The 21,208-nt window shown below is 35.5% G+C and overlaps 1 protein-coding gene and 1 long non-coding RNA gene across 3 annotated transcripts in view; both read left to right on the plus strand.

Moving 5' to 3' along the window:
- The window catches only part of NEDD4 (NEDD4 E3 ubiquitin protein ligase), a 113,225-nt gene that overhangs the window by 51,360 nt on the left and 40,657 nt on the right, over positions 1 to 21,208 (plus strand). The window lies entirely within an intron of this gene.
- Positions 5,584 to 19,984, plus strand: LOC116664093. Its single transcript, XR_004320429.1, has 5 exons — positions 5,584 to 5,976; positions 12,030 to 12,036; positions 15,337 to 15,341; positions 19,139 to 19,147; positions 19,974 to 19,984. It is a non-coding gene; the product is annotated as an uncharacterized LOC116664093 (long non-coding RNA).

Raw genomic sequence — 21,208 nt, forward strand, 5'->3', positions numbered from 1 at the left:
ACTACTTCCTTTTTTTTTTTTCTTTCTCTTTTCTCTCAAATGTTTGTTAGTAAGCTACCTACTAATGCTTTAGGATTCCAATTGGAGAATGGTTTATTAAGGTGTCTTTTGGACTGCTGATTTTCAATTTTTCATGTGTGTGTACATCTCCTAGAGAGCTTTTTAAAATGCAGATTTTGGTTCAGTAGGTCTGAAGGTGGAGCCTGAGGCGGTTCCGTATTTCTAACATGCTCCCAGATCACATCAGTGCTGCTAATTCCTCAAACATACTGTGGGAAGCAAAACTTTAAGACCTTTTTTTTTTTAATGAGAACAGTAATACAGTTCATAGTTGAAGTATCCAATGAGTCCCTCTTCTGCTTTTACATAAGAGCCATAATAATTTGCAAAGGGCCAAAGTATTTACAAAGAGTTTTAAATCTACTTGTGCATTTAGACTAGTTATTGATTGAGACCATGTAATACAGAAGAGATTGTTTGGACCAACAGACATTCAAGGGCAAGGTTGTCTGCCTGTCTCAGGAAAGAACTTTAGTATGACTCTCACAGAATTCTGACTGTTAAATTTTCTAGGATTACATTCTAGTTTCATTTAAGAATCTAAAAATATTGGTCTATAAGGCATGCAGTTCTACTTAAATCTCTTTAATTCATTATGGCTGTAATTCTGGTTTGTGGTGGTGTTTTTTTTTTTAATTATCGCCTACACTTAACTTTTTCCCTTCTCAGCATGAGATTTGAAAAATACACAATTGAAATGTTTTTTTTTTTAACTATTCTGGCTTTTTCAAGCAATATCTTCTATCTTCCTCTTTACGAACATTTGCAATCTTTCCAGTAACACTTCCCTCTAGCAGTGCCAGTTAGGGTACTGCTAAGAATGTTTGAGTCTTACACTGGCTTATGTGATGAACTGAAACACCCTGTATAATCAGTGCTTACTTAGGAGCTGTCCTTTTGATTGATCTTTAAGGAGAAAGTTAAAAAAATCCTTTATGTATAATTTATTAATGCTACTTAAGAGTATGTATACCTTCCCAAACATAGGTCAGTATATGAAAATCTTAGGAACTGTTTTTCCACTGGAGCAGCATAAGAAATCTTATTGTTAGCTGGGTATTTGTGGTCTTCGTGGCTGCTTGTGGCTTAGTCTGACTTTAAGGAACCTGAGGAGATACTAAACATTTCAGGTAAGCAATGAGAAAAAGGGAGCCTAGCAAGGAAAAACTGAAAGATGAGGAGATAGATAGGCAGGCAAGCAGGCCAACAAATGTAAATTTTCTAGAATTGATCACAGAAAAATTCTAGAGAGAGGCTTAAGCAAATGGGTAATCTTTTCTGGGCTCTGACTTACTGGAATGTAATTCCCTGAATCAGGGACTTTTTGTCTTATTCATTACTTATCCCCAGTACCTGGAACAGTGCTTCACTCAAAATAGGCACTCAGTGTCTATTAAATTAATGACTGAAGCCAAGGGACTCTTTGGAAAGGGGTAGAGATGACAGTAGAGCCTGATAGATGAGGTTGACCAGACAGCCTTGTGCAAACAGATACCCAAACTAGGATACTTAAGGGATGACTATAATGATGAGTGGGAGCTTCTTGATGCTTCACCCTTTGCATGGAAGAGTGGCACTCTTAAATGAATACCTTGTCCCTGGGGTGGATGCCAGTGGAATATTATGATCGTGACTCAAGGATTAGTTTCCACAGTGGAGTCTGATTCATAGCCTACATATTCCACTAACTGGTACCATAGAACTATGTGTCTGGGTAGAGGCTCAGATCAAGTTTTCTAAAAAGGAGATTGAATGGGCCAAAAGTTTGAAGGGTGTTTAAACAAAGGCCATTTGACTCGCTTTAAGTTTATCATTGTTTAGTGAAATGACTTCATTCCAGACTTAATGTATGAGCTGGATTCTTAGAGTTGTCCCTGGAGTTTCATGTAACTGTTTTAGCTAAAAATGACCTTTACCTTTTGTACCAAGGCTGAAAGACTGAACCCTCTTAAAGAGTCACAGAGCTTGATGGAAATTCAAGTCATCTTCAAAGCAAATGAGTTTAACAAGTATTATCAGAAATAGAATATGTGCCTGCTGTGAATGGCAAATATTATTCCTGGCTTTAAAGAGCTTATAATTTAGATGAGAAGAGAGAATTACCCATTAAAAAAAAAGAACCATACAATATACAATATAGTAGAATATATAATAATGTCAATATTCCTACTTCAGGCATGTGAACACCTAGACTCTGAGCTATGTGATTGTCTATATAATTTTTAACTAATTTAAATTTTTACCAAAATAACACATGGGCCTGTTTTTAAAATCAGGGTTTTTTTCCTTTGATGATTTCCTTTCTGCCTTTTTCTCTGTGTTCTCTCTTCCTAGAATTCCAAAACCAAAGTTTGCACCTCTTGGGTTGATCTTATAATTTACTTTTCTCTCCCATTTTCTATTTCTTTGCCTCCTTACTCTATATTCTGGAAGATTTTCCCCCAAGTTTTTCCTTCTCTTTAGTTTTAAAATTTTGGCTATTTTAATTTCTGAAGTTCTATCTTGGGTTTTTTGGGGTTTTTTTTTTTTTTTTTTTTGATGATTACCTATTATTCTTGTTCTGTAAGTGCCGTCTCTTATTTCTCTGAGAATATTTTACTTAAGGTCTTTTAAAATCAGCTTTGTTATGGGTCCGAAGTTGTCTCTGGTCCCTGTGGGTCACTCTGCTGCTGTTGATGTTTGTTTCTCTTTGTTATTAGACATTTTCCTCCAGGTCTCTGGTGAACCTTGGCTGTCTGTTCATGTTTGAGAATGAGTCACTATGAAGTTATCTGAAGGCTCTGTAAATGTGTGGGCCTTTTCAGATGGTAGGCTTCATTGTCAGGCAACTTCTAAATGTCAGTATCTGCAGGTTCTTTCTCAGAGGTCATCTTGTTTCTGCAAGAGAAGAAACCTGCAATGATTGCCCAGTTATGTTTTATGGCTGTGGTTAGTGATAAACTCAGAGTGGAGGTGATTTCTTTCATAGGTTCTGAAACTGGATTAATTCAAGGTAAACCATGCCTTAAAAGCGATACTTACTTAACAAATTCTTAAGGTACTGACTGTAATTTAATTAACTTACAGAAAGGAAGGTGCCTGATTTTCATATGTTGTCTGAAATACATTATATATATTCGAGAAGTGAGGATGCTTCTAGAAAGACTAAAGTAAACATTCTTTATAATAGAATATGTGGTTACCTTAACGTTATCTCCCAACCTTTTACGTTAGTGGCAATATGTTTAAATGTAAATGTGCATGCCTGTCACTCTGAGGAAGAGGAAAGACTTACTAAAAATGTGGCTACAGACACAAAGGAAGAGGAGACAGAATGGCCTCCTAATGGAGAATAATACTGGATGTTCACTGTCACACTAGAACTCAAAACCTCAACTATGACTTTTTTTTAACTTGAACAAAATCTTGATATATTCTTTTTTTAAACTCTTAACCCTATCCCTGTAGAAGTTTTAATCAGTCAGCATGTATTATATACCACGTATCAGAAAACTCTCTGAGACAGTGATTATCTCCATATTAGAAATAAGAGAGCAAGCTCACAAAAGTTAAAACGATTTGCTCTGTATTGTAAATCTAGTAAATGTCATATTTGGACCAAAACTTAGCTCTAGTATGGATCTTAAAGCACTTTTCTGCACGTGTAACCAAGAGGACTTTCATCCCACACTGCAGTAGGAGGAATCTACAGGGTGAAGCTGCCTGGGGAAGATTATTCTAGTAAGCCAGCATGAGGAAGAACAACGAAAAGTGTTGTCTAAAGGCAGATTTCCACTAGGACTGACTGCAGTCTGAAGAATGATGCTTACCTCCTGAAGAACAGATCAAGTCCTGATCAGGTCCTTCTTACTGCCGTGGTTGAGTGAGAGTGAAGTTCAGGGATTGTGGAAGCACATTTCTAGAGAACCAGGTTATCTTTCAGACTTTTCTTTTTCTCTTCTCCTTACTTGTGACTCAACATTTGTAATTACTTTCTTCCTTCTGATTAATTTTATTGATCAAATAACACATGCTTTGTGTTTCTACCTCCTGCAACACTCTTTATGAGTTTCACTGTGTTCTTTTTCTTCAATAACTAGTATAAACTACCTAAATCATTACAAACTACCTTTTTTTCCAAATATTTTTAAACTTTTTATTATGGAAAATTTCAAACACACAAAAAGTGGAAAGAATAATGCAGTAATCCTCCATGTGTGTCCCAAATGAGCTCCCAGTTTCAACAGTTACCAACATTTTGTCAATCAGGTCATCCATCTCTTCCCCTCTTTTTTTTTTTGAATTTTTTTTTCAAAGTAAATCCCATACATCATATAATTTTACCCATAAATACTTTAGAGTGTATCTGTAATGGATAAGGACCTTTTAGATATACAAAAGTACCATGCAGTTGTCACACTTAAAATTAATAGTAGTTCTAAATGGTTCTGACTGGATCTCTCTCTAAGTCATGTAGGTCATTTTAGTATTGCCATGGCTCAAGACAGTTTCATCTCCTTTAACTTATGTCTGTCTATTTCTTCATCTGTTTTATGTTGTTCATTTCACTTTGGGGCTGAGCATGCTAATTATTTAGCATAGGCTTTTCTGTTTCTTTAAGCAGATAGTGTTTGATAATACGTTTGTTAACAATATAATTGAGGTTGTATTCTGGAACCCAAAACTGAGATTAGAGTTAAGACGTAGAACTGGTCACCTAATTACACCTCATCTCAGCCTTAATCACCACAAATCTGCATTTTGGGTTCATATATCTGGGATACCAACCTTTCCCATTTCTCACTGGAGTGAAAATAACTGTATAGTGAATTTGCTACACTAATTCCTCTTACAGCTTCTTGGAGTTTTAATTTCATGTTTGTGAAACATGATGTGTGAAACTTGGCAGAGGTGATTTGAGGACTGGACATTTTATATCTATTTGGCAGATAGTTGGTGCTCAATAAAAAGTAGCTACTGTTATCTGCCTTGTAATATTGTAAGAGTATATGAAGGTGCACTGTGAACTATGAAATGACACATTCCATAACATAATAATAATTGTTTTATATATGTACAAACTGAATCATATATAAGTTTAAGAATCCAGGTTGACAGTTAAATAACAGGAAATACATGAAAAGAACTCATTAAAAAGTAGAGCAAAAATGCAGACTAGAAATCTGAGGAAGCACTTCTTCCTGAGGCTCTAAATCGAAGATCATGACATATTTTCAAAGGAATACAGTTTTTCCAAAGCCCTATTAAGAAGTAAAGCATGGTTCTTTTTATTTATAGTCAATTTTGACTGTGTATATTCTTGGGGACAAAACTATGTCAAGACTAGACATTCAAAAGAAGGACAGAAATAAATAAGGATTATACAGCAAATTAACAGAAGAGAATTAGAATCTAAAAAATCCTATGAATGGGCCATAAGCAATCATTGATAGTTCTAAAGAAGGTGGCCTTATTATTTTTTTGCCCCTCATTGAAAACACTGATTCATAGCGATAGTCTTCCTCATCTTATATTATTGATAAAATCAGCTTCTAGCCATAGGATGGTAGATTCTTTCTTTTCAGTTTGTAGACTAAACAATTCCAGACCTCTCAAAAGGTGATGTTTTTTAATAGACTTTATTTTTTAGAGCAGTCTTATGTTCACAGAAGTAGTAAGCAGAAGGTACAGAGATTTCCTGGATACTCCCTACTCCAACCCATGCAACTTCCTCCATTATCAATATCCCCCACCAGAGTAGTACATTTGTTACAACTTATAAATCTACATTGACATATCATTATCATTCAGAGTCCATGGTTTAATTTAGGGTTCACTCTTGGTAGTATACATTCTATACGTTTGGACAAATTTATAATGTCATGTATCTACTATCATATCATACAGAGTAGTTTCACTGCCCTAAAAATCTCCTGTGTTTTGTATCTTTATTCCTCCATCCCCTGTTGCCTAGCAACCAGTGATCTTCCTGCTGTCCCCATAGTTTTGCCTTTTCTAGAATGTCCTGTAGTTGAAATCATACAGTCTGTAGCCTTTTCAGTTTGACACCTTTCACTTAGCCATGTGCATTTAAATTTCCTCCATCTCTTTTCATGGCTTGATAAATGGTGTTGTTTTTTTGGATTTTTTTGGTTTTCTTTTTTTAGTGCTGAATAATATTCCATTGTCTGAGTGTACCTTATTTATTTGTATTTATTTGTACATTTATCTACTGAAGGACATCCTGGTTGCTTCCAAGTTTTGGCAGTTGTGAATAAAGCTGCTATAAATATCTCTGTGTAGGTTTTTGTGCAGATATAATTTTTCAGCTCCTTTGGGTAGATACCAAGGAATGTGACTGCTGGATCACATGGTAAGAGTAAGTTTACTTAAGAGTAAGCTGAAGAGTAAGTTTTGTAAGAAACTGCCTAGCTGTGTTCTGAAGTGGCTAGTATTTTTCAATCCCACCATCAGTGAATGAGAGTTCCTGTTGTTCCATAGCTTTACCAGCATTTAGTGTTGTCAGTGTCCTGGATTTTCACCATCCTGATATATGTGCAGTGGTATCTCACTATTGTCTTAATTTGCATTTCCCTGGTGACATATGATATGGAATATCTTATGAAATATGTTTATTTGCCATCTGTATATATTCTGTGCTGAGGTGTCTGTTAAGGGCTTTGGTCCATTTTTTAGTTGTGTTATTTGTTTTCTTGTTGAGTTTTCAGTATTCTTTATGTATTTTGGATAATAGTCCTTTATCACATGTGTCTTTTGCAAATATTTTCTCCCAGTCTGTGGCTTGTCTTTTCATGCTCTTGACGGTGTCTTTCACAGAGTAGACATTTTTAATTTTAATGAAGTCCAGATCATCAGTTATTTCTTTCATGGATCATGCCCTTGGTATTGTATTTAAAAAGTCATCACCAAACCCAAATTCATCTAAATTTTCTCCTAGGTTATCTTATAGGAGTTGTATAGTTTTGCATTTTACATTTACATCTGTGAGTCATTTTGAGTTAATTTTTGTGAGGAATGTAAAGTCTGTGTGTAGATTCACTTTTGTGCATGTAAATATTCAGTTGTTCCAGCATCATTTGTTGAAGAAGCTGTCTTTTCTCCATTGTATTGCCTTTGCTCCTTTGTCAAAAATCAGTTAGCTGTATTTATATGGGTCTATTTCTGGGCTCTATATACTGTTCTGTTGATTTGTTTGTTTGTTTTTTTCACCATTAGCACACTGTTTAGGTTATTGTAGTTTTACAGTGAGGTAGCATCAGTTCTCCAGCTTTGTTCCTGCCCTTCAGTATTTTGTGGGCTATTCTGGGTCTTTTGTGTCTCCATATAGTAAACTTTACAATAAGTTTTCAACATCCACGAAATAACTTGTCTGGGATTTTAATTGGGATTGCCTTGCATCTGTAAATCAAATTGGGAAGAAGCGATATCTTGACTCTTCCTATCCATGAACATAGAATATTTCTCCATCTGTTTAGTTCCTTGAATTCATTTATCAGAGTATTGTAGTTTTCCTCATGTAGGTCTTGTACATATTTTGATAATTTATACTTAAGTGTTTCATTTTTTGGGGGGTGCTGTTGTAAATGGTATTGTGTTTTTTGTTTCAAATTCTACTTGTTCATTGCTGGTATATGTAGGAAAGCAATTGACTCTTCTATATTAACCTTGTATCCTGTGATCTTGCTATAATTGCTCATTAGTTTCAGGAGTTTTTGGTCATTCCTTTTGGATTTTCTCCAAAGATGATTGTGTCATCTGCAAACAAAGACAGTTTTATTTCTTCATTCCCAATCTGTATACTTTTTATTGCTTTTCTTGTCTTATTATATTAACTAGGACATCAGTACAGTACAGAAAAGGAGTGGTGACAAGGGACATCCTTGACGTGTTCCTGATCTTAGTGAGAAAGATTCTAGTTTCTCACCAGTTAGTCTGAAGTTAGATGTAGGTTTTTTGGGGGATGTTCCTTATCAAGTTAAGAAAGTTCCCACTATTCCTAGTTTACTGAACATTTTTGTCATGAATTGGTGTTGGCTTTTGTTAAATTTTTTCCCTGTACCTATTGTTATGATCATACAATTTTTTCTTCTTTGACCTGTTGGATCACATTAATTGGTTTTCAGATGTTAAATCTTTTGCATACCTGAGCTAAATCCTACTTCGTTATGACGTGTAATTCTTTGTTGGATTCAGTTCGCTGATGGTTTGTTGAGGATTTTTACATCTCTGTTCATGGGAGACATGGTCAGTTGTTTTCTTTTCTTATATAATGTCTTCATCTAGTTTTGGTGTCAGGGTAATGCTCATCTCATAAAGTGAGTTAGGAAGTATTCCCTCATTTCTGTCCTCTGAAAGAGTTTGTAGAGAATTGGTATAATTTCTTTCTTAAATGTTTGGTAGAATTTGCCAGTGAATCCATCTGGGCTTGGTATTTTCTGTTTTGTTAGGTTATTAATTACTGATTTAATTTCTTTTACAGAGATAGGCCTATTCAGGTTGTCTATTAATGATTGTTTTAAGATATGACAGTTTTTATTAATAGCATTATTTTCATTTTAATGAGCTTATAGTATTGGAAGACATTAAAATAAACATTTTATTTTGTGAAAGTCACATTAGAATATAGTTTTTGTTTTATTCTTGATCTTTAGGAATCAAATAATCTCCTAACTGTAATCTCTATTTTTTAAATGTTTTCAACAAAAGGTTACTTTTACAAAAGGACACATATCCTGGTGTACCCAGGATTTATCCTTATGCTAAAATATTTGGTTGGCAGTTATCGATCAGGTAAAAGCAAAATAACTCAGCTATTATAATTCCACATTTATCTAGTTGGTCTCTTTGGGACATTCATAAAAACTCAATTTTGTATGATTTATATAAGCAATTCAGTTTTGTCCATCTGGTGTCTGTATTATAGCTATTCTTCCCTTTTACTGAAAAAAAGTATATATTTGGTTCTTGAGATTTTTAAAAAATTTTTATTGAAGTATAGTTGACTTACAATTTTGTGTTAGTTTTTGGTGTACAGCATAGTGGTTCAGTTATAGATATATATTGTTTTTCATATTATTTTTCATTATAGATTATTACAAGCTATTGAATATAGTTCCCTATGCTATACAGTAGGACCTTGTTGTTTATCTATTTTATACATAGTAGTTAGTATCTGTTAATCCCAAACTTCTAATTTATCCCTCACCTACCCTTTCCCCTTTGATAACCATAAGTTTGTTTTCTATGTCTGTGAGTCTTTCTGTTTTGTAAATAAGTTCATTTGTATCATATTTTAGATTCTACATATAAGTGATATCATGTGATATTTGTCTGAGGAGGAGGCTTACCTATGACATATTTCACTTAGTATGATAATCTCTAGGTTCACCCATATTGCTGCAAATGGCATTATTTAATTTTTTATGGCTGAGTAGTATTCCATTGTATAAATATACCACAACTTCTTTATCCAGTCATCTGTTGATGGACATTTAGGTTGTTTCTATGTAAGGCTGTTGTAAATAGTGCTGCTATGAACATTGGGGTGCATGTATCTTTTCCAATTGGAGTTTTCACCAGAAAATTGAGATTGCTGGATCATATGGTAACTCTATTTTTAGTTTTTTAAGGCATCTCAATACTGTTTTCCATAGTGGCTGCACCAAATTACATTCCCACCAGCAGTGTAGGAGGGTTCCCTTTTCTCCACACCCCTTTTTTAACCTTCTAAAATTAACTTGGATATCATCCTGGATTTTCATTTGTAAATTTTATCAGACAGGTGATAAAACTTTTGAAATATATTATACTGATAGGAGCCGGTCACATCTCTTTATTCAATACATACAACCTAAGTTTTCTCAAGCTTCATCAGACTGCAAGTAGCAAAGGAAACAAAATGCCAGTTATAAACCCAAGTTTCAATGACAGCCCTTCTCTTCTGCCCACAAAAGATCCCAGGCAGCTATGAAGTACTCTTCAATATGTGGCATGCTCCCAAGAGATGGCTCCCATGCACTCTTGAACAAATCCTGTCCTATCATCATTGCTACTGTATTTTCAGGCATTGTCATTTTCAGGTACTGCTGCCCCCCACTGGGCTACAGTTTCTCCTCCTTGTCTTAGGGTGACTTCTTTCCCAGGAGTATCCTTAAAGAGCATAATACAACTTTTCCTTAGATATGATGAGCCAACTCAATGTTTTAAAAAAGAGTCCTGATTCCAAATACAGTATGGTGGGAGAATCAGTTCTGGGGACATGTATGACTCGCAGAGCAAGAACTAAAAATCATGCATAAAACCAGAAAGTACCGTTTCACTGAAAATTTTTCTGTAATTTCACTGTCCAATATAGTAACCACATGTGGCTAGTGAGATTCAAATTAATTTAAATGAAATAAAATTTAAAATTCTGAACCTCCCCTGCACGAGACACATTTCAAGTGCTCAGTAGCCACATGTGATTCGTGGCTCCTGCATTGGACAGCACAGACAAAGAATATTTCCATTATTACAGAAAGTTCTGTTGGACAAGGTTCCTCTAGAACATTACGTTTCGAGCTGCAAGCCCTTGATACCCCTGTAACTTTGACAGAGCTCCAGTGTATTGAGGAAGGTGCCTAAAACTACGGCACTCTGTAGACGTGGGTGAAGGAGTGAACCACATCCCTATGGCTTTATTTTTCTCCACTGGTACCTGCCTTGCTGGTTAAGCAAGAAAAATTTGGTTTTAAAGGACTCCATTGAGTTCTTATTTTCTTAAACAACAGTAACCCACATCCTTTCCCCTTGCCCCTGTTTTCACTGATACATTATATTCTTCAGTAAAAATTATATGTACTTTCAACCCTGGGAGAAACTTTAACAACTATTTATAAATCAGCTCATGTTACATTTGATCAGATAATCAAATTATAAGAATAATCAGTTTTTACTTATGAATTTTAAAAAAACTTAGAAAGGATTATTCATTTCAAAAAATAAAAATTGTTAGAAAAAACATGTCCACCTACCACTATATAAGTAGTGTTGTACCAAGGTTTACGGAAAAAAGAAGAGGAAAAACCTCTTTGGGAATTATTTGATAATTAATTTTGTTTGTTGTTTGGACCTATTCCTTGGCCAGTCCCTTCAGGCCTTGTCCAAATGTGCTCTAATTTTGCTGACAATAAGTCTTTGAAAGTATTTGCCAGTCACTGTGCATTGTTTGTGCTGAATACTGTTTGTTGATGATTGGGGAAAATGCTGTTGAAACAACAACAAGCAGATTTTGCCTTTTAAATGTCTTTTGTTGTGAAATACAGAAGATTGGAAGGCATCATCCCAACTTTTGACAGGCCAGTCTAAGCAAGGGAGACAGATAACATAGATATAATCATGTGAAATTAAGGGCCGGAGGGTTGGAATGATTGTTGCTTCAAGGCTGCTTGCCCCTGAATCGAGGGAGTTTTGCAGGTGGATCGCCTCATTAAGGGGTCTGGAGACTGGAAACTTGGATAAATCCTGAGTTGTCAGCAGTGTTCTCCAGACTCACTATACGAGCTGCTGTTTAATACACTGAAGAAAATTATCTAGTATGAAGTCCAGTGGCTTATAAGCTTCAGATTCACATAGCTTTAAAGATGATTAAACTGGAATCCAGAGCAATTAACTTAACAGTGAGCTGAAATAATGACATCTAAACCATGTGCAAGGCACTGTAGGCCCTCACTATAGGGCAAAACTTAGGGATTATTTTTAACCTTCCTTTTAAACATTGTTTAAATATTCTTAGATCATATTTAACCTACTAAGTGGGGTAGTTTTATCTGAATCTAAGTCTCCCTAAGTTGTGGATTTCACCTCTCATGGATATAATTCTTAAATTTGAGGGTGGTGTCAGTCGGAGATCAGGGTTGTACTCTGGTGGGACTTGAGTAACAGAGATTCATGCCTAATATTCTGTCTGTCAAACTCTACTAACTGTGCAGCCTCCAAGTGGTGGGTTCCACATGCCAAGGGTGGGAGAGTGGCTTATGGTCACTAGAGGGCAGAAAAGGTCAGGAACAGATGGGGACGACTGGGCACAAGTGTAGGGAAGACCTCTTAGTGAGGAAGACAGCTTCTCACATATGGAAGAGAACACAGTTCAGTCCCTGTGGCAGCAAAGCCAGTTAGTGATCCGGGAACATAAGCTACAGTCGAAGCAGTGAAAAACATGATCAGGGAATCAATAAACCAGTTTAGAGCACATACATTACCAAGTCATCACACTGGTAGCAGAAAGCTAAGTTCAAGTCCAGGTTGAAGAAGACAGTCAGATTGCCAGAAGTTGAACAGGTTATTTAACCCTTTCAATTATTGCTCCAACACTGTTCAACACTGGTCAGTACCCTCTTGAAATGGGCAAGCAGGACTTGAGTCTATTTCCTGAAAAGGCACAGGAAATCTGATACCGTCTTTTTTTTGGCATTGTAGCATTTCCTGTCACGTTGCTGACTTGGTTTCATAATGTTTGAACTATTGCTGTTTTCCTTCTTGGTAAATTCTCTCCACATCAAGGAGTACTTCCTCAGGCCTCAATAGCTGTTTTGGTTTTTTTTTTAAACAAAGGAGGAATTCATTGATACAAAGATGATATAATTTTCTAGTAAGTCTGGCTCACTTCAATTTTTAAAACTATTTAATAATTTATTAATTATTATTCATCTCTAGGTGTTAAATACCTATAAAGGCAAGGCACGTTGGGATAAAACAAAGAATGAAAGTTTTCCTTAATCCCTCTCCTATAAACATTCTTAGATTTCTGTACTTTTCGTTTACAGTTTTTACACACCCTTTAATTACATGCACATGTTTGTCAACCAGGCCGGGCTGCCCACTCCAGGACGTCACTAACCCTCTCCACACTAATTAGCACAGAGTCTGGCTATAGAAGCCAGTCACTGACATTTGTTGATGTTACAGAACTTACAGCCTGGCTGGAGAAGAGAGCTGTAAAACAGACGTTAAAAGATATAAAGTGGAGTAGAATTACAGAGGAGAAAATTAGCGATTTCATGTCATCAAGAACATTGTCATTAAAATGGCATGGAACTGGGCCTCCCTAAGTAGATAGGATTTACACAGGCAGAGAGAGAAAGAAATCTTCCAGGAAGCAGAAGGGAGTTTGAGAGGGTGAAACACAGGATGTGTTCAGCACAGTCATACAGTTCTATTGGGGAGACTTACATTAATAGGTAAGACTGCAGAGTGGGTGGGTAAAACAAAAGTGGAGGGCCTAGAATCCCATGCTAAAGAATTTATAGTTTTTCCTCTGAACCAGTCTACTTTTTAACACCTTTTTCGTTGTCTGATTCCTGTACAGTAAATTGCACAAATTTCAGATGTACAATTTGATGAATTTTGATGGATGTATACACCTATGAAACCACCACCACAATCAAGATAGCTAACATTTCCATCACTCCCCAAGAGGTGCACATTTTGAAAACCGCACCAAAATTTTTGGTCAAAATTGGACCAATATTTTTTAAATGTGTTCCTCACCTGTTTGTAGGATGCCTCATACAAAACTCATCCCATTGACTGATAAGTTTGCATAATCCCGCATGCTGTATTTCTTGGAATGTCTCAAGGCACACTAGTAACGTTAATGCTCCTGAAGTCCTACAGGAAATAAAGTTTTGCACTTTGTTTAACCAAGTGTTTCCCAATTATGTGACCACCTTTGAACTCTTTCAGTGTCCAGCAGATCCATTACTCCTCAGAACACACTTGGGAAATGATGTTTATGCAATAGCAAGTCTTCAAAGATTTTGAAAATAGGAATATGTTTTTGTTTCTATATTTTAAGCAAGGAGGAAATACAAAGTCCCTGACTCCTTTTGGTTCTTTTAGAGGAATTCTGTTCTGTGCTATCTCTAAGTGCCATTTACATTGTGTGCTATCTTAAAATTACCAAATCCACTTGGAAGTAGGCAGGATAAAAAGAGATAAATTTAGATGCCCTGCTCATTCATCTTTTTTATTGTTTACTCTTCCTGGTTTTCTCCAGAAATGAGGTTGAATAGGAATGTAGTTCTCAAGGTGTGACTTTTGGATCCACTCCCTGAGTAGCACCTGAGGCAGGGAGAGGGGGACAGTGATCTGTCCTTGAAAAGCCCAACAGGTGATTTCTGACACCTGCACTGAAGTTTGAGAACCACTTGAGTGAACTCACTCAAGCTGAAGCATCTGAAACGTTTAGGTTAGGTTGGAAGCAGAGCCACCTAAGCTACTTCCTCAACTGCCTCAGCTTTTCCGTCTTAGAGGGACGATCTTAATTCACCTTCTCATGCTTAACTTGTTTTCAAATTAAATATCTAAGATTGTACACAGCTCCTTGGTTTCTGAGCATTAAAGTCACTCTATCTTCCTCGACGTGGGCAGCCATCTACTGAATTAGTTTCTCATTTAGACTGCACGTAGAATTCTCCAGAGAGGATTAGCTTCCATCTTTTAAAAAGTTGGCCTTTTTCTTTCCCTCATAGCTTGGCAAACATTCCTAGAAAGAAAAAGGTAGCATAATATATTGGAGCTCAGAAGAGTGAATCTCGATGTCTATTTTTAATCAAAAACATATATTTTTCTCTTGTGAAAGAAGAACCTTATCCCTTTTATCAGTTATCTAGCTGTGGGTATTTCCTAGTAAATTAAAACTTTATACATTTAGTCCTCTTATTATATTCCGTTGTTTAGAAATACAAATTTGAAACAATGAAAAAAGTTGATGAGCACCTCACCTTTTTTGAGGGGGCAGGAAAGTTGTAATAAATGGTAAACTTTCTTCTCTCCTTCTACAGACCTGTAGTTTAGGGGCATACAATATAAATTGCTTCTAAAAATTAAATTTTAATTTTGAAAATAATTTAAAAATCCAGTTTGTGTTTGATATAACACAACCTGATTCCTCCTACACCTTGTCTGCCTCAGATTTCTTCTCTACTCTAGCATGTTTTTAAATGGTTTATATTTGAAAATCCTCACAATAAATCACAAACTAAACTTAAAAGCATGTCAAGATAGAGGAGCATGTCAAGGTAAATCTTCGGCTTTCAGAAGTCTGTAATGATTATAAAGCAGAAACCTCCAAAAAGACAAATTCAGAGGAGGATGATTCAGACCGAAGCTGGTTTAGACAGTGGTTTTTCCTGACTCCCTTCCCACCCCCATCTATTAGGTAAAAATCCCTTTTAAAATGTGAGAGTTGCTAAAGACTGTAGAATGCATGTATCCAAGTTTTCAAGCAATATGAAGCTATTGTCAAAGAACAAGTACAGTTTGTGCCTTACAGTTAAATCTACCAGGCAGGCTGGCTGGCAGAGCAGATCACGAGTTTGGGGCGGTGAATGTTTGCTTTAAGCAAAGACATCCAGTCTCCATTGCACTGTGATTTTATAGCTTAGATCAGATGATACTGTTTGTTTAGCTAACACCATTTTCCCCTCAACGTTCTGAAAAAGATTGAATCAATAAATATTGAACCTCTAGAAAAATGTTTAAAATAAGCAAGTCAGAGTATAGAATGAGTCAGTATGTAGGTTAGAATGTAGAAGCTGTGTAAAAATTTCATAAAAAGCAATTTTACTTAGAAAGATTTGCATATGTTAGAAAATAGTTAAGCTAAATTTACAGTCATTTTTGTAATCTTTTTTAATTATAATATTTAGGATATGCTATAAATCCATGTAATATGGATTTTAGAGAGGAAGAATGTTCATTAAAAATAATAGTTTTTATAAAATTTTGAAAGCAGGAAATAAATGGTTTCTTCTTTTTAAAAAAAAAAAATACTATAAATGGGTCCATTCATAGAAGTTCTGCTTATTTTTCTCGGAGATTCACATGTGCTAATATCCAGTGTCAAAATATTTGACTTCTCATGTGTTCAAATCAAGAAAACATTTAACCTCTTAACTTATAAAGAGTAGAAAGAGAGTTTAAATTCTAGCTTATACAAAGAGGTTTTTAGATAATTTACTTTTAGTGTCTCAGCTTCAGAGCTTTTAACTCTACTCTTGTCCTGTTTATAATCTCTGAAATACCTCTTGATCTCTTGACTTAATTAAATAATATGATAAACAATGACTTGAACATTTTATAGCTGTGAATTTATTGTTTCTTTTTTACTGCCTGCCCCAGTTAACTTTTTTAGACAGTGACGTCTGCAGAAGAATCCTAACATTTGCACATAGAGGATTTGAATGCAGCTGTGTGAAGATGGTAGTTACTGAGTAAAATACTCCTTTACATGCAGACTTCGTGATCATAAATCTTTTATCTTGATCTTATCTTTGAAAACTTATGGGTGCTTTTTCAGGACATTATTTCCTTCTGTAACATCCAGTCAGTCATTGAGAGCTGCTTCCGTTTTAGATTAGCTCAGTTTAGCTTCATGTAGTCCTTATTGTTATGCAAAATAAAAATTATCTTGGGTATATTTGCAAAATGATAAATGCAAGTTTATACATTGAGACATTGCTTTGCTCACTGTAATGGGCAAAAGATTAGAAACAACCTAAATGTCTGTCAATAGGGAACTAAATAAATTTCAGTATTCCATACAGCAGCAAACTGTATAACCATTAAAGAGGCAAAGAATCTCTATGTGGACTGATGTTGGACAAGGTCCTAGAGATAGTGTTGAAGAGAGAAAAAAAGAAAGATGTGTTAAGAGTGTGTCAAAGAAAATTCTGAATGGTTTCACACTTAAACCCAACAAGCACACAAAAATAACAGCTGTTGCCTCTTGGAAGGACAGTGTAGAATTAGAGAGTTGGAAGCTAGAAACCTTTTTTCTTTTTATTTTGTACCCTGTGTATGTCTACTGTTGTTTTAAAATTATCTTCAAAAATCCTCAAAAATCATCTTCATTAGAAAAGTGCTGATAGCTAAGTCTGAAAACTGAAACTGCTCTATTTAATGTCCAGGTATGAAATTCACTTTTACCGATTAAAAAGCATGATTGAAATTAGAAGTTGGTTATTATAGTAAAAAATTTTGGCTCTGTTGTTGGGCTCTGGTTATGAGGAAGTGATTCTTCCTTTACTATTTTGCTCTATACAGTGGATTTACCCTGGGAAATTATTTGTAACTCAGATTTAGTGGAAACTCTTTTTAAATATTCTTTGAAGCTATGACATTTGACCATTCCTGTTTTTTAAATTAAAATTTTTTGTGACATTGGATTCTCTTAAAGCAGAACATTCAGCCATCATGCAGCCTTATCAAGGTTAATAACAGTTTGTCTTTCTAAATTTAAAGCCATGGATAGTTGTAACTGAAGTTTTGCAAAAACAGCAATTTGGACTTTTCTCTTTTAATATTCTAAAAATTGTTTTAAGAGAGTGAAATTTCTATCTTTAGAATGTTAGAGAAAGTATTATTTAGTGATTAAACTGTGCCCTAGACAATCCTGTTTAAAATCACCTGCTGTTCTAAATTGTTTCTCAGATTTGCAGGCATTCTTAAATTACTTGTAATTTACCAAATGCAAATTTGCTTTATGAGCAAGCTGTACGCAGTTCAAATATAGGAAATAACTTTTGCAAAGAAATGTTCGATCTTCAGAGTTTGGAACAATTGGTTGGCCAGGGCAACATTAATGAACATCACAGACTGACTTGCCTTCATAGGAATGAATTTTAAACTATTATTTTTTCTTTGTAAATGGAAAAAAGAACCCCTAATTGTCCTGTATTTATGGTAACCATATGTCCGAGACTTTCCAGGATAGTTCCCAGTTTTGTATTCTCCATCGCCTTAGACCATGCATAGTGATTTTTAGTTTGGAAAATGTTTTCCTTCTTCTAATATTAGAAATATAGTTCTTTGGGATCATTTCATTTTATGTAAAAGTTAAGAAACTCATTTTAGATCATTTGTTTTAAAAAAGGAAGATGTATTGCAAGAGCTTTATAAAATGTATTTTTATATACCAGAATTACTTGAGACAAGGGAAGTTTCATTATGTGAAATTTTTGCTCTGTGCTTTTGTTCACATAGTGTAATCAATGAACAAGGAACCTAGGATAAGATGTTTTCTTTCTGCCCCTACAGTGACCAGGCACTGCCTCTCTCATGGAGACTGAATCTCTAGAAAGGATTTATGAGAGATTTTAAGAAATAGGGGGCATAATAAACACACGAAAAGATGCTCAGCGTCATTGGTCATCAGGGAAATGCAAACAAAACCACGATGGGGTGTCACTTCACACCCACTAGGAGGGCTATATCAAAAAGATAGTTAATAATAAATGTTGGCAGGAATATAGAGAAACTGAAACCCTCATACGGTCCTGGCGGGAATGTAAAATGGTGCAACCATTTTGGAAAGTCTGGCGGTCCCTCAAAAGGTTAAACAGAGTTACCATATTACCCAGAAATTCTACTCCTAAGTATATAACCAAGAAAAATGGGAATATGTATCAGTACGAAAACTTGCACTCAAATGTTCGTAGCAACCTTATTTATGATTGCCAAAAAAAAGGAACCCAAATGTCAATCAACTGATAAATGGTTAAATATGGTATATCCGTACAACAGTCAGTGATAAAAAAGGAATAAAGTCCTAATACTTGTTACAAGATGAATGAGCCCTGAAAACATTTATTGTAAGTGAAAGAAGTCAGTCATAAAGGACCACTTATTATATAATTTGATTTATGTGAGATGTCCAGAAAAGGTAAAGCCATAGAGACATAAGTTAGATTGGTGGTTGCCCGGGGCTAAGGAGAAAGGGGGAAAATGGGGAGTGACTGCTGATAGATATGGATTTTCTTTGGGGGGCAATGAAAATGTCCAAAAACTGATTGTAATTGGGTGAACTGTATAGTATGTGAATTATAGCTCAGTAAAGCTGTTATTTTTAAAAGTGAGGTGTCTTTTACTCACCGGTTGAGACATTCTGTTTTACATGTTTTTTAATAGTGGTTCTCAACCAGGGTCAGTTTTGCCTCCCAGAGGACATTTGACAATGCCCGGAGACATTTTTGGTTGTCCCACCTGGTGGAGAGGTGCTTCGAGCATCTAGTGGGTAGAGGGCCGGGATGCTGCTGAGCATCCTTCTGTGCACAGGACAGCCACGACGACGACAAAATTAAATGGTTCCTGTGTCAGTAGTGCCCAAGTTAAGACACCCTGTTCTCTACTTGTGTTACTCTAGTGATAATTGACCACAGCCATGTTTTCAAAGCACTGAAGAATCGTGAATTCATTGAATTCACTCTACTGAGGGCAAGGCTATCTATTAAGACAACTCCCCGCAAAAGTGTTTTGTTTCCTTTTCTGGTCAAGCCTAAACCTAAGTTAATTAGATAATTCAGTTAACCAAAATATTTGATCCCTCAGGCATCCTGATTGAGACTTAACTGTATATTGTTGTATTTTGCTTTGCTATTTATAGCTTCTTATAGATCAGATTTATGGATTATAACATCTGTTCACCATAAACACAGGAATAAAGAAACATGTCACAGCACAGCCTTGAGGGTATAATTAAAGTTAACTTGTCCATTGGAAGAATTATCAGCTCATGTTCTCATAAGGAATATGGCCTTTAACTAAGGTAATTTGCTAGGCTTCAGCCCCCAACCATGCTCCTTTTATTGTATGTACCAATTTGAAATGTCCACAGACTGGGAAAGGAAGCAGGGGTTTCATTACAGAATCTAGCATTTCAAATATAACAGCTAACATTCATTGAATGCTTACTGCATGCTGGGTATTATGCAGAGTACTTTGTGTATATTATCTCATTTAATTCTCACAAAACCCTGTTAGGTGGATATGATTATTCCTGTTCCTCTGGAAGCACCCCTCTTATAACTGTCCATCTTCCTGCTCCAGTGTGCGCTGGTGGTTCCGTAGGTCTCACGCTACTATTATTCTCACAGTTCCCTTCCCCATCATTCTGGGGATCCTCTTTTCTTCCCTCCCGTCTTGAATTCTCTGCATCTTCCTTGACCATATTGTACTGCCTCATTTTGATGAAGTATATCCTCCATTACCTTCTGAGAACACCAGTGTCTGAAAATGTCTTTATTCTGCCTTCATTATTTAAAAAGATATTTTGGCTGGGTGTAGAATTCTATGTAGAATTTTTTTTTCTCTCACCATGTTGAAGGCATTATTCTCTTGTTTTGTGTATGATCTCTTTTGTCTCTCTCAAAGCCCTAAGAATTTTTTTTATCTCTCGTGCTCTGAAATGTCACAATGATTTGCCTTGCTTGAGTCTTTTCTTCAAGCATTTTGCCTAATACTTAGTGGGGCTTTTCACTCTCAAAATTCATTTTCTTGAGTTTAGGGAAGATTTCTTAAAATGCTTCCTTGATGATTTCCTCCCTTTTCATTTTTCTTTCTGGAATGCCTACTATCTAGATGTTGACTTTTAACATTTATCCTGTAGTTTCCTTATTTTGGGGAATGCTACAGCCTTTTCTTCTGTCCTTTAGTTCTACTTTCTGAGACATAGTTCTTGAACTCTATTGTCTAACTCTATCTTAAACTTTTAATTTCAGTTATATTTTTAATTTCCAAGAGTTCTCTCTTATTCTCTAATTGCTTCTTTTTTAATATAACCTCCTATTCTATTTGACAGATGTTTATGTCTTATCTCTGACAATATTAATTATAGTTTTTCTCAGGTATTTCTCCTGCACTCTGACTTGATTCTTATTTATCTGACTCCCTTCTTGCTGTTTGTTTTTTGGGTTAGATCTCAGCTCTTCACGTTAAAACCTTCCTCAAATATTTAATGGTCTTTAGCTGTCCATAATGTATAAGATTCCAGCGTTCATTGCCTGCTGACACAGTGCATTGAAAAGAGCACCAATATCACTTTTATAGTATTCTTGCAAAAAATACATAACCTAAATTCAGCCAGGAAGAAACAATACACAAACCCAAATTGAGGGGTATCCTATAACTAGCCACTACTCTTTTAAAATGTCAAGATTATGAAAGACAAAGAGATTGAGACACTTTTCAGATTCAAAGAAACTAAGGAAACATACCTATTAAAGGCAGTGTATGATCCTAAATTGAACCCTGGACCAAAATTAGCAGGACAGTTGGTGAAATTTGAGTAAGGTCTGTAGATTAGTTAATATTATTCCTGATTTTTCATACA

Source organism: Camelus ferus, chromosome 6 (assembly GCF_009834535.1).
Source record: "Camelus ferus isolate YT-003-E chromosome 6, BCGSAC_Cfer_1.0, whole genome shotgun sequence".
NCBI classification, from domain to species: Eukaryota; Metazoa; Chordata; class Mammalia; order Artiodactyla; family Camelidae; genus Camelus; species Camelus ferus.